General features: G+C 38.8%; 1 long non-coding RNA gene across 1 annotated transcript in view; it reads left to right on the plus strand.

Moving 5' to 3' along the window:
- LOC126469806 (uncharacterized) overlaps positions 1-13431 on the plus strand; it is a 58770-nt gene that overhangs the window by 149 nt on the left and 45190 nt on the right. Inside the window, exons 2-3 of the long non-coding RNA XR_007586079.1 lie at positions 41-136; positions 12620-12793. This is a non-coding gene — a long non-coding RNA (uncharacterized LOC126469806). The remainder of the gene's footprint in view (positions 1-40; positions 137-12619; positions 12794-13431) is intronic.

A 13431-nucleotide genomic window follows, 5' to 3' on the forward strand; every position in this document is an offset into this window, starting at 1 on the left:
GCTGTAGCCTAATGGAATCCTCTCCTTTCCTTTTTTACAGCCAAGTTACTACCGTATTTTACCGTAGTCATTAAAATTAAGTACGGTACACACAAGTCGCAGGTATAAGCTTGCGAAAATTGCTCGGCAGTCACTGGTAAGAAACTAAAACGTCGGTACGATGAATGCAATATATACAATAGCACTAAATTCGCCCACTTTTCGTGGGATCTGTTGTGTGTGCATGGAGAAAGAACATTTTTATGGAAAGAGATTACTAAACCAACCCTCCCCCCACCCCCAAAATAATCAAATTTTAGTATTCCCACTGATACACATGGCATACTGGGAATAGAAACAATCCCAATAACATACGTCCCATCCCTCCTGTGTAGTTGGGATGAATGTACATGGAATCAGATCTAGCACAGATTGTGTTCCAGTTACTTAATCCACTTTGCTGAATTAAGATCTCAGCGAGAAGAAGCAATCAAATACATAAGAAATATCCATTTTGACAGCAGAAATGTACTTTTATGAGAGTTTTCAATTCGTAGGGTAAAAAATAAGATAACTAATTTATTTTGGAAGAGAAGAGAAAATAACAATTTACAATTTGTGGCAAACAGCTAAAGAGAGATTTATAACTGACTTTTGTCATATTTTCTTATTAGTTGCAATAGTATACATTTTTATGTTACACACCAGATCTATTCAGTGGACAAATTTTTAGTTCGTTGAACACAGGTCTATTTCTGGTTCATTAATGTAATTTTATTGATAACTGGTGATTTCTCAGCAGCTGTGGTGTATAGCTTTTCAAATTAAAATTTATTTGTCACTTGCACAGTTTAGGTGCAAAAAGATATTCCAGTAGTGCAGCTGAAAATGGAATTTTATATTGTATACCACTCATCTTTATGCTTGGACTGTATGCCCGAGAAACAGTAGAAAACTATGAATACTGCCCCATCTGTGAGCTTACCCACCATTGCTAACCATGAAAATGTAATATTCTCAAAATGAAAATTTTAATTTTGAAGTCATTCCTGGTTTGTTTAGAAGTAAAAACTGAATTGATTGCATGTTATAAACTAAAAATATATCCAGTAATACAGTATGTCATATTGTTTTTTAAGCTGTGAAATGGTACTTAACTGTCTAGTATTTTAGACTTAATACTAAAAACAGTGTTTGAACCATCTGCATTAAAGAAAGATTTTAATTTCTATCCAAAATCACTGGTATTTGATAATGAAGATGGTGAAAAGAAATATGGTGTGCGTGATTGCTTGATACACACTACCATGCTGCAGCAATTCCCTTAGATATTTGCATGTGAACTGGTACATTACAGTGTAAAGAACTTGCATGGATCTGCAAAATGTGGATGTCAATATGCTATTGGAAACATAATGTACTGTTTTTGTTTGGTTATGAAGATGGCCAATGTTAACAGCTTTCCAGCAGTACCTACTTAATCAGTCACAGTCCATTCTGAAAGTTAAAATGTGATACATGTAACAGTTTGTTAGTTGAAGTGGGTACTCTTTGCATCCTTTAAAATGTCTCCTTGAAGATCGTAACGAAGTTACCCCACAGTTTTGTGAAGCATCACACCTTTTGCATGTGTAGGCTTCTCACCACTGTATATTTAAGTGTGCCAAATTGTGATATATGGTACACTATGTGATAAAAAGTATCCAGACACCTGGCTGAAACTGACTTGCAAGTTCGTGGCACCTTCCATTGGCAATGCTGGAATTCAGTATGGTGTTGGCCCACCCTTAGCCTTGATGACAGCTTCCACTCTCACAGGCATACATTCAATCAGGTGCTGGACAGTTTCTTGGGGAATGGCAGCCCATTCTTCACGGAGTGGTGCACTGAGGAGAGGTATCGACGGTTCGGTGAGGCCTCGCACCAATTCGGCGTTCCAAAACATCCCAAAGGTGTTCTATAGGATTCAGGTCAGGACTCTGTGCAGGCCAGTCCATTACAGGGATGTTATTGTCGTGTAACCACTCCACCACAGGCCGTGCATTAGGAACAGGTGCTTGATCGTGTTGAAAGATGCAATTGCCACCCCCAATTGCTCTTCAACAGTGGGAAGCCAGAAGGTGCTTAAAACATCAGTGTACGTCTGTGCTGTGATAGTGCCATGCAAAACAACAAGGGGTGCAAGCCCCCTCTATGAAAAACACGACCACACCATAACACCACTGCATCTGAATTTTACTGTTGGCATTTCACACACTAGCAGATGATGTTCACCAGGCATTCGCCATACGCAACCCTGTCATTGGATCGCCACATTGTGTTCTGTGATTCATCACTCCACACAACGTTTTTCCACTGTTCAATCATCCAATATTTACTCTCCTTACACCAAACAAGGTGTCATTTGGCATTTACCGGTTTGATGTGTGGCTTATGAGCAGCTGCTTGACCATGAAATCCAAGTTGTCTCACCTCCTGCCTAACTGTCATAACACTTGCAGTGGATCCTGGTGTAGTTTGGAATTCCTGTGTGATGGTCTGGATAGAGGTCTGCCTATTACACATTATGACCCTCTTCAACTGTCTGTGGTCTCTGTCAGTCAACAGATGAGGTTGGCCTGTATGCTTTTGTGTTGTACGTGTCCCTTCATGTTTCCACTTCACTATCACATCAGAAACAATGGACCTGGGGATGTTTAGGAGTGTGGAAATCTCGTGTACAGATGTATGACACAAGTGACACCCAATCACCTGACTGCACTCAAAGTCTGTGAGTTCCATGGTGCATCCATTCTGCTCTCTCACAATGTCTAATTACTATTTAGGCCACTGATGTGGAGTACCTGGCAGTAGGTGGCAGCACAATGCACCTAATATGAAACACGTATGTTTTCGGGGATGTTCAGATACTTTTGATCACATAGTGTATATGGGCAAGTGTGACTTCAGCCACAGTGTACAGTCTTAATGAAGGAGCCACAGAGCACAATAACTTACCAAAATCATTGCAGTCTTACTCCTTAGTAATTTGATAATTGTCTAAATCATGATACTAGTTTATTATACATGAAATTGCAAACTCATGCTGGAGGAGGTTCTTAGTATAAGTGAAATTTTAATTTAGCTTGTGCACTGCTGCAGCTGCTTGGAATGTTGTCCCAATGCACCACATTCATGTGGGTTGGCTTGGAATAACCAGAGAGCTCTGTTAGCACAGCAGAAGAAACTCCAGGAGGAAGCTACAAACTGATCACAACACATGAAGTAAATAAAACTATGCCAACTAGACAAGACGGGAGGGGCACCAGGGATGCAGCTGACTTTGTCCAGCTAAAATGCTACCTTGCTTTACAAGAAACCAACTTTATTAGCGTTAGTATATATTTGAGAAGTAGCAGTCTGGCTCCAGACCAAATGGATGCTGTCTGGCCTTCTGAAGATTAGTCTGAGGTTGCTGTCGAACCTTAGGTGGCTGCCTAGTGGACTGCTGAGTTTGTCACCATATCCACTGCTTTGCTGACTGTTACCACCGAACTGGTCATCCTTGACACTAAGTCAGTAACTTTGTTAAGTTTGGAAATTAGTGAAAAGTTCATATAGTATAGGTTCAGTTCTTTGTTTACTTTTGTTTTGTCATGTAAACAATACAGATATAATCATTTCTATTTATCTGGAAGTTTTGAATATTAACTGAGTAATCTAGGAAATTATTCTTGTTTAATTTGGACTAAAGCTAAAATTTGTTTGACATGAGTGAGAAGTGTATCATTTGTGTAGGATTTTACTTCCACAATGTGGTGTGAGGGTTGTTGCAGTTTCTTTCACGTGGCTGACTGTAGTGGGATGGGAAGTGGAGGAATAAACAAGGCTCATTGGTTGTGTAGGATTTGCTGTAGAGATAGGAAGATAGTGGAAGAGTAGGGCAAGATTGCTGCCCTTCAGACAGAACTTGATAAGGCAAAACAAGATCTGGAGTGGTTAAGAGGGAGAAGGGAAAAGAGAGGGGGAATTGACACCAGTTTATAGAAAAAATGAGGATAGGACTTTCTCTGAAAAACAGGTTCAATCTGTTGTCACAGTTGTAAACTGATGAGCCACAAGTAGATGTAGGAGTAGAAAGGACACAACAAACTTTCAAAAAGTATTTGAGAAGTAAGAAGTCAGAAAAAGTTGTGAAGAAGAAAAAAGTTTTGTTGTTAGGTAGTTCACATGTTAGAAGTGTTGGCCAACTGTTGCAGGATGAACTAGGATCACAAGTTTTTTTTAAACTTAGTGCAAGTGTGGATCAGGTGATAGAGGCTGCAGGTTCACTTTGCAAAGACTTCACAAAGGAAGACATCGTGGTAATAGTGGGTGGGGCAGGCAACAGCATATACAGGCGCCCTAATTATTCAATTGAGGGAGATCTGGTAAAAATAGCTTCGGCTACAAGACACACTGGTGTTTGGCTTATATCTGTTCTGAGGCACCATGACCGGCCTCTTTTAAACTCTTCCGTTAGGAGAGTTAATTTAGAGATGGAACAGCTGCTGGGATCAGGTATGGGGTCTCATATCTGTGTGGTTCCTGTTGGCTCTATCAGTAGGTTGGACTATACTAGGCATGGCCTTCACCTCACTATGAAAGGGAAGGGAAAACTGTCTGGGCTGATAGCAAATAACTCAAGAAGGGGGGGGGGGGGGGGCGCTATCACAAGCGGTAAAGTACCAGTGGTTACAAGTGACAGAACAGCAGTTTTTAGGGTAGGGAGGGTAGAAAAAAAAGATGTTCAGAGACAGGCTTAAAATTACATTCAAATTGAAGAAACAGGCAGCCAGAAAGCAAATTTTAATGTACACAATTCATGCAGACAGCCTCTGCTTGAAACTGGAGATATTCAAAAATTGATGGAAAAATTAGGTTCATCCAGTTGTAATTCAGCCAGTGCACAAAATCAATTATCCTTATTGCCTCAGTATATCCAAGGACTAAGGGCTAAGTTTAATGAGTTGCTTTATTAGTGTTGAAGAATTAGAGTTGAGCAAATCAGTTGATATAATGTGCCCCTATGAACATGATGTGAAAACTGGTATATATATGTTAAATGTTACATGATTCAAGTTAGCTTCTTTCTTCTGTAGAGAAAATATGGAGAAAGGAGTTGCCACATTTGTCAGAAACTGTTTTGATTTCAAGAATACTGATATTAATAAATTTTGCTGAGAGCATCACTCATAAGCTTCTGCAACAGAAGTAATATTTCTTAATAAGTCCTTTTTAATAGTAAGTATAAACACAGCACCTTCCGAAAACTTTAACCTCTTAATAAAAAATCTGGAATCTCTGTTGTCCCACCTCACAGTAAAAAATAGAGAAATACTGGTTGCTGGTGATTTTAATGTGGATTTATTGAAAAGCTCTGTCAGCGAACAATTATTGCAACCAGTAACACTGTTATTCAATTTAATTCCTATTGTGAACTTTGCAACTGGGACATGTAAATGTTCTGAGACTGCTATTGATAATATCTTTGTAGACAGATCTAGGAAAAAAGTCATACCTCAAAACCAATAGTAAATGGGCTATCTGAACATGACATGCAGCATCTTGTGTTAAATGTTGCAACTAGTCTGGATAAAAAAATCTATTCAATCTCCATACAGGAGGGTAATAAATCAGTCAAAAATTGAGAAGTTTAGGAGATTGCTCAAAGACATGAACTGGATAGGTATTTACAGTACTTCCGACTCAAATGGAAAATACAAAGCATTCATTAATAAAGTTACTTCCTCTTTTGAAAATTGTTTTCCCCTAAAGGTAACTCAAATCAAACAGAAGTCTAAAAATAAACCATGGATTACACAATGAATAAATATATCGTGGGACAAAAGGGAGACTGTATATACTATCCAGGAACAGCTCTATTGTTAGCATTGTAATGCATTACAAAGAATACTGTAAAATATTGAAGCAAGTAATCCAGAAATCTAAGCAGCTTTATTATGAGAAAAAGGTAATTACACGAGGCAACAAAATAAAAACCATACGGGATATAGTGAAGACAGAGACAAATAGGGCCAAAAAGAATGAGGAACAGATAGCTCTAAAACAAGTGAGACATTGGTAACAAGTGCATGTAGTGTTGAAAGCCTGTTAAACAAGTACTTTGTTTCTGTTACTGACAGCTTGGGGTTATCAGGTTCGGTAAACAGTGCAATTAAGTCTCTGAGATTAATCTTTACAAATACCTTCAGTAAAATGGAAATGGCACTCACATTTCCCAAAGAAGTAGTATACATAATAAAATCCTTAAGACTTAAGTATTCTAGTAGTTTTGATAATATATCAACAAAGTTAATTAAAGAGTGCTCATGCAAGTGGAGCTCTATCTTAAGTTATTTGTGTAAAGAATCTCTTATCAGCAAAACATTTCCAGACTGGCTAAAATATGCTGAAGTTAAGAGTTCTCTACAAAAAGGGTGATAAAGATATACCATCAAACTGTCGACCAATTTCACTTTTGCCACCATTATAAAAAATATTTTAAAAGGTTCTGTTCAATTACCACCTTAAGCATCCAAATGCAAATCATATATTGTCCAACTCACAGTTTGGGTTTCATAAGGGTTCTGATGTAGAGAAAGCTATTTATATATACAGTGAGAATCTACTTAACTCATTAGAAATAAATTAGAGGCAACTGCCATTTTCTGTGACCTGTCAAAAGCCTTTGACTGTGTGAATCACAGCATTCTATTAAGTAAATTAGAATATTATGGTGTCACTGGCAGTGCTGTGAAATGGTGTGAGTCTTATCTAACTAAAAGGAAACAAAGGGTGTCGTTGCAAAATACCTTTGCAGCAAGCGGTCAGTGTTCATGTGATTGGGAATTAATTATATGTGATATTTCCCAAGGCTTCATCTTGGGTCTGTTGATTTGTCTTGTGTACATTAATGACTTCTCATCTGTTACATTGCCAGATGCTAAGTTTATTTTGTTTGCAGATGATGCAGACATTGCAATAAGACCGAGCGGGGTGACGTAGTGGTTAGACACTGGACTCGCATTCGGGAGGACGACGGTTCAATCCCGCGTCCGGCCATCCTGATTTAGGTTTTCCGTGATTTCCCTAAATCACTCCAGGCAAATGCCGGGATGGTTCCTCTGAAAAGGCACGGCCGACTTCCTTCCCAATCCTTCCCTAATCCGATGAGACCGATGACCACGCTGTCTGGTCTCCTTCTCCAAACCAACCAACCAACCACTGCAATAAGTAGCAAGTCAAGTGAAGATTTAGAAATGGGTACTAATCAAATTTTCACTGGTATTAATAAATGGTTTAAAGCTAATTCAGTGCCATTAAAGTTTGAAAAGATTCACTGTATTTGTGATTATTGCACGTTGGCATCAAAAATATGCAATGGTCACATTTATGTGACTGGATTGTGTAATTTGTTTACCTGTTTTCTTGTTTTACAGAAGGTATGTTCACTCACAATTGAGTTTTTGTTATGTTTGAATGCCACCATAAATTCCATTGTGGCTTAATTCAGTTTAAAACAGGGACTGTAAAATAACACCCATTAGTGCACCAGATCCAGAGGCATTAACACTTGTTAGTAGTGGCATTTTTAACATATAGAGCTTAAAGTTTGTGTTTAATTTAGTTTTTTATGTTTTTTTTGGTTGTAACACTACCTAATTATGGACATAATTCTTCTACTGCACTTTTTGCTGCAAAAGCTAGATTTACAAGTGGAATAACGGGGGATTACAGCTGTTGTGAAATCATGATGGAGGAATTGGCTGCTGTCTGCGAATAACTGGAACCTGCATTCACAACTGTCAACCAGTTTCATATGACCACTGCAAAATGTGCTTTTGATGGGATGGCAGTGTGGCCTTGTGTTAAAAATGCATTGTGGACCTTTCTTGCTACTCATGTTGCTGGTGCGATCTGCAGAGAAATCCAGTCTGGCATGTGCTCACTCAGTGGTGGCTGGCAGGTGGTGTCCAAATCTGGACTTGTTTCATAGGGAAGGTTGTATGTGGAAAATGGCCAGAAGTCTCATAGCTCCACACTTATAACAAATATATTTGCAGTATTACCTCTCACTGATAATGAGATAGAGTTGGCAGGCCATGCCCTGTGCTCTTTCCTCTTTCGAGGTCTGGCAGCCCACAGAGGAAAGGAGGGACTGTTAGTTATAGACAGTTCCATTGTCAGGTGTGTGATGGCCCCATTGAAGGAAATAATGTCAGGGGAAGGGAGCAAATCAACTGTCACTTGGTATGTATCCTGGGAGGAATCATCCACTAGATGGAAGAGGATATGCCATGATCAACTGAGGTTGCAGTCATCTGCAGATCATTGCTCAAGTCCGCAATGATCATGTCTGAGGTCTGGGCTCTGAGACCACTCTTGATTCTTTGCTGACACTGATGGAAATGGTGATGAAAGTTAACCCAAATCATGAGGTCAGCCATGCACTATACACCAGAAATGACCATTGGATGCCAGAACATGTGTGGAATCCACTTCTTTTGTGGACAGGTGAAACTTGAATAGCTTTAGTTGAAGCAATTACAATGACAAATGAAGTAGCAAATGTGGCTTGTGAGAAATTAAACATCTTAATTGTTAACTGGCTGACCATTCACAGCAAAGTCCCAGAACTTCTGTGTCTCCTAGTAAGCAGTCACTCCTACATCATATTAGGAACTGAGAGTTGTTTGAAGCCCATAGTAGGGAGTGGGGAAATTTTTAACAACACTTGGATAATATATCAGAAAAATATATTAGATTCTCAAGAAGGAGAAAGAACATTAAGTCTAGTGTGGTCAAAAATGTGAAGAGAGTGGTTGCACTTGGCAGGGTGAGTGGTGGTGACAACAGGTTGAGAGGCCCAGTGAATACACTACTGACAGACAGAAATGCTTTTATTCAACTTTAATTACACATTTTGTGATTGACTCAATGAGGCAGATGCCTCACTCTGGTGACCCTGTCTGGTGCTGGCTCATGGACGGCTGCTTGCATTCAGTGAGGAGATGCTTGTGCAGACACCCTGTGATGCTGTAGACAGGCTGGAGGATGGTTGGCAGCCTCAGTAGGCATTGACTGTGGTGTAAGTGACACGGGATGCTGTGCTGTGACTGATTTCCTCTGGGGAACGGCCTCTCCTTGCAACTCAGCCTCGCACATGTTCACCGTGACAGTGAGTAGAGACCGTTGTGTGCAGGACAAGACACTGCCCCCTGGCAGGAGTCATACGACGGCTGGCTCGGATGGCAGGTCAGAGGTGCTGAGGCACCAAGTCCTGCAAGGCACTCAGTGCTGGTGGTGGCTGGTCCAAGTCAGTCTCAAGCCCGTGGCTGCTGCTTCCGGTGCCCAGTCATCTCATTGTACAGCAGAGCCCTGATGATATGGCGATGCTGCTTGACTTCAAAGTGTGTCTGCCTCAATATTCAGACCTATTTATACATCTCTTGTGTGCAGTTGTTACACCAAAACTTGGAACCCAGTCACTGGTGACATTGATCCACCCGCTACGGCAATTACTGCTGTGCGGTGCAGTTTTCTGCTGAGTGCAGCTAGTCTGTCTCGCAATCCTGCGTACATGTTGTTCTGACCCACATGTCATCGTGCTGCAGTTACCAGATTGTGCCTGCTTTTGCAATAATTCACAGCAGCATTCTTACCACTTCTTATTAACTTCATTAAGAACTGGCTAGTGACACTATAAATGAATCCATATGCAAATTGAGTAAACAGAGTTGGTGGACCTATATTAATAATCAGATGTTTAACTGGCAAACTAATTCAAACATATAACTCAGTAAATCATCCAAAAATAGCTTAAATTTAACATCACAGAAGTGTCTTGAGCGTATACTAGTTGTAGGTTGCAACTTTAACTAGACTAATATTGACTGGGAAACTTAACGCGTATATTATTGACAGTGACAATACACAGTCTTGTGAAATAATATCAAATACATTGTCAGACAGCTGCCCTGTACAGCTAATACAACAGCCCATATATGAAAAAAAAAACTTAAAACCTTCTGACTACAAAGAGACCTGACATTTTTTGGGAATGTCACCAATGAGAGGAGTATATTACTAAAGGAACAGTGGTGACAAAAGACAAAAATTTTATCAAGAATGCTTGGGGAGTATTTGTGTTTGATCAGATAGATAGACAGCCAGTAGTAGCATAGTGTTACTTAAAAGACAAAGCAGAACATTCAATTCAAATCTGACAAAATATATTTTGGTTAAAGCTCAAAGACATCAGAATCTCCAGTCTAGATAAATATATACCACATGAAATAATAAAAAGTGGCATTGATCCCCATTGTTTAATGGTACCATTTAGAGAATGTTGTGAAAACATGGACTGTTGTACTCTTGTTGCAAAAAAGACTGCAGGGAAGCTGACAGAACTTAATAGCAACTCATGTATCTGTAAGATAGGTCGTGCATGAAGTCTGTAATAATTTCCACAGTCAAAGCCAGACAAAAAGCTATCAGAAAATGCAAGGAAGTTCTGGTCATATATAAAGACAATGGACATTTCCAAAAATTACATTCAATCTCTTGTGGATCAGTGTGGTGTTGAAAGTGAAAACAGCAGCCAGAATTCTTAATTTCTGCATTTAAAAATGTATTTATACATGACAATACTACCATATCCATGTTTGATCACACTACTGATCCATAAATAAGAGACATTTATACAAGGATGCCCAGGATTGAGTAACAGTTAAGACTACTTGAAACAAACAAGGCACCAATCATTGACAGAATTCCTGTTTGATTTTACATTGCATACACTGTGGACTTTGCCCATTTTACTAGCTCATATGTACTGGGAATGTTTTGGACAATGTGACTGGGAAAGAAACCACATCAATCCTATTAACAAAAAGGGTAAAAGAACAGATGCATGTAGGTACAGACCAATGTCACTAACATCCAGCATCCTAGAACAGATTCTAAGCTCAAACATTTTGACATTTCTCGAGCAAATGAAGCTTTTTGTGATAGAATCACCACAAATTCAGTAATAACCACTGTTGTGAAACAAGCTTGCGTTGTTCATACACGATATTGTGAAAATAGCAGATGCAGGTGAAGATCTAGATTTCTTCTCCCTAGGTCTCTGAATGGTTGTTGACACTGCACTCCAATTATGCCAATTCCTTCTTCCTAGGTCTCTGAATGGCGATTGACACTTCATTCCGATGGTACCTAGTAATCAATATATTATCATCTGAAATATCTCCACAGATACATGAATGGCTTGATGAAGTTTTGAGTAATATAACTCACTATGCTGTGCTGGGAGGCAAATGTTCAACAGAAACAAATGTGACATAGGAAATTCAGTATGGGAGCTTCATAAGACCTCTAATGTTTTCAGTATACATCATTGTCAGATTGTTCACAGACCATGCTGTTGTCTACAGGAAAGAGTAAGCAAGTGTAGGAAAACTTGGAAGAATTTGCACTTGGTGTAAATTAATGACTGACAGCTGTCTTTGCATGTGGAAAAAGGTGAGATGATAACTATAACAAATAAAAAGAATACAATAATGTGGGATTACAAGATTATAGTGAACATTTGGATCATGTCACATCATTTAAACGTTTAATGGTAATATTAAAATGAGATGAACATTGAAAATTTATAATAGGTAAGGTGAGTGGAAGACATATTTGCTATTAGAGTTCTGGGAAAGTGCAGTGCTGCTGTAAAGGGCATTAGAGGGACCAGCCCTAGGGTACTGCTCGAGTGTTTGGAATCATTGTGAAGTAGGTATGGCTGCAGACATTGAATGACATCATAAACATCAAGTTATGATTAAGACATGCCAATGTAGATGATACAGAAGTGTAACAGAGGTACCTTGGAAACTTAAATGGACAGACGATGTTCTCACGAAACCCTGTTGGGGAAGAATTAGCAACAGTTCTGCTACCACCATTGTATACCTCACACAGGGAATCATGAGATTTAAATAAAAGAGATTAGGATGTGTACGGAGGCATACAGGCAGTCATTTTTTCCTAGATACATTATGAGTGGAATAGGAAAGAAACTTGTTAATACTGGTATGTAGTACCCTCTGCCACACAATTACAAGATTATAGTGAACATTTGGATCATATTACATCACTTAAATGTTTAATGGTAATATTAAAATGAGGTGAACATTGAAAATTTATAATGGGTTTGTGGGTTATACATGTAGATGTAGACATAGATTCTGCACAGCTAACAGTGTACTCATTTATGAGAAGCATGGCTGTTCTGATGGCTCAGGAAGAATATCACAAATAGGGAGAGCTGCAGCACTGCTACAAATAAGCACCATAAAATATGCTTGTTGTCTGTATCCTTTTTATCCCTTTCCACAGTTTAGTTAATTCTGGCAATGCAGAGTGGTTCCTGCACAATGTGGGATTAAAGACTCACTAAATGTGGTTAATTGGGGAATGGATAAAGTTTCAGTGAGTTACAGAAGGGGTTATTAAACTTATACCACACTATGCTACTGCAAAAGTCAGGAAAATAGTATTATTTAATGTAATAGTGAGAGAATTGAAGAAATCATTGCCCATAGGTGAACACTGAAAATTTATTTTTCAGGTGTGAATATTACCAGACTGTCAGCTTAGTAAGTCATGTTTGAAGAATACTAACAGAAATTCCTTACAGAAGTATAGAAAACTGGTAGAAGCTGAACTTGGAGAAGATCAGTTTGGATTTCAAAGGAATGTTAAACACGTGAGGCAACGCTGACCCTAAGACTTGTCTTAGAAGGTAAGTTAAGGAAAGGCAACCTACATTTATTGCTTTTGTAGATTTGTAGAAAGCTTTTGATAATACAGACTGAAATGCACTTTTAAAGTTCTGATGGCAGCAGGGGTAAAATACAGGAAGCAAAAGTTTATGTACAACTTGTACAGAAACCAGACATCAGTTATAAGAGTCTAGGGGCATGAAAGGGAAACAGTGCTTGAGAAGTGAATAAGTCAGAGTTGTAGCGTGTCCCAAATGTTATTTAATTTGCACATTAAGCAAATGGCAAAAGAAATCATAGAGAAATGTGAAGAAGGTGTTAAAGTTCAGGGAGAAGAAATTTAAACCTTGAGGTTTGCTGACGACACTGTAATTCTGTCAGAGGCAGAAAAAGACTAGAAAGAGCAGTTGAACAGATTGGACAGTGTCTTCAAAGGGGAGTATCAAATGAACACTAGCAAAAGCAAAACAGGGATAATTGAATGTAGTAGAATTAAATCAGGTGATGCTGAGAGAATTAGATTAGGAAATGAGACACTAAAAGTAGTAGGTGAGTTTTGCTATTTGAACAGTAAAGAGACTGATGATAGCCAAAGTAGAGAAGATATAAAATCTGGATTGGTAACAGCAAGAAAAGCATTTCTGAAGAAGAGAAATTT

The sequence above is a fragment of the Schistocerca serialis genome, chromosome 3, assembly GCF_023864345.2.
Source record: "Schistocerca serialis cubense isolate TAMUIC-IGC-003099 chromosome 3, iqSchSeri2.2, whole genome shotgun sequence".
Taxonomy (NCBI): domain Eukaryota; kingdom Metazoa; phylum Arthropoda; class Insecta; order Orthoptera; family Acrididae; genus Schistocerca; species Schistocerca serialis.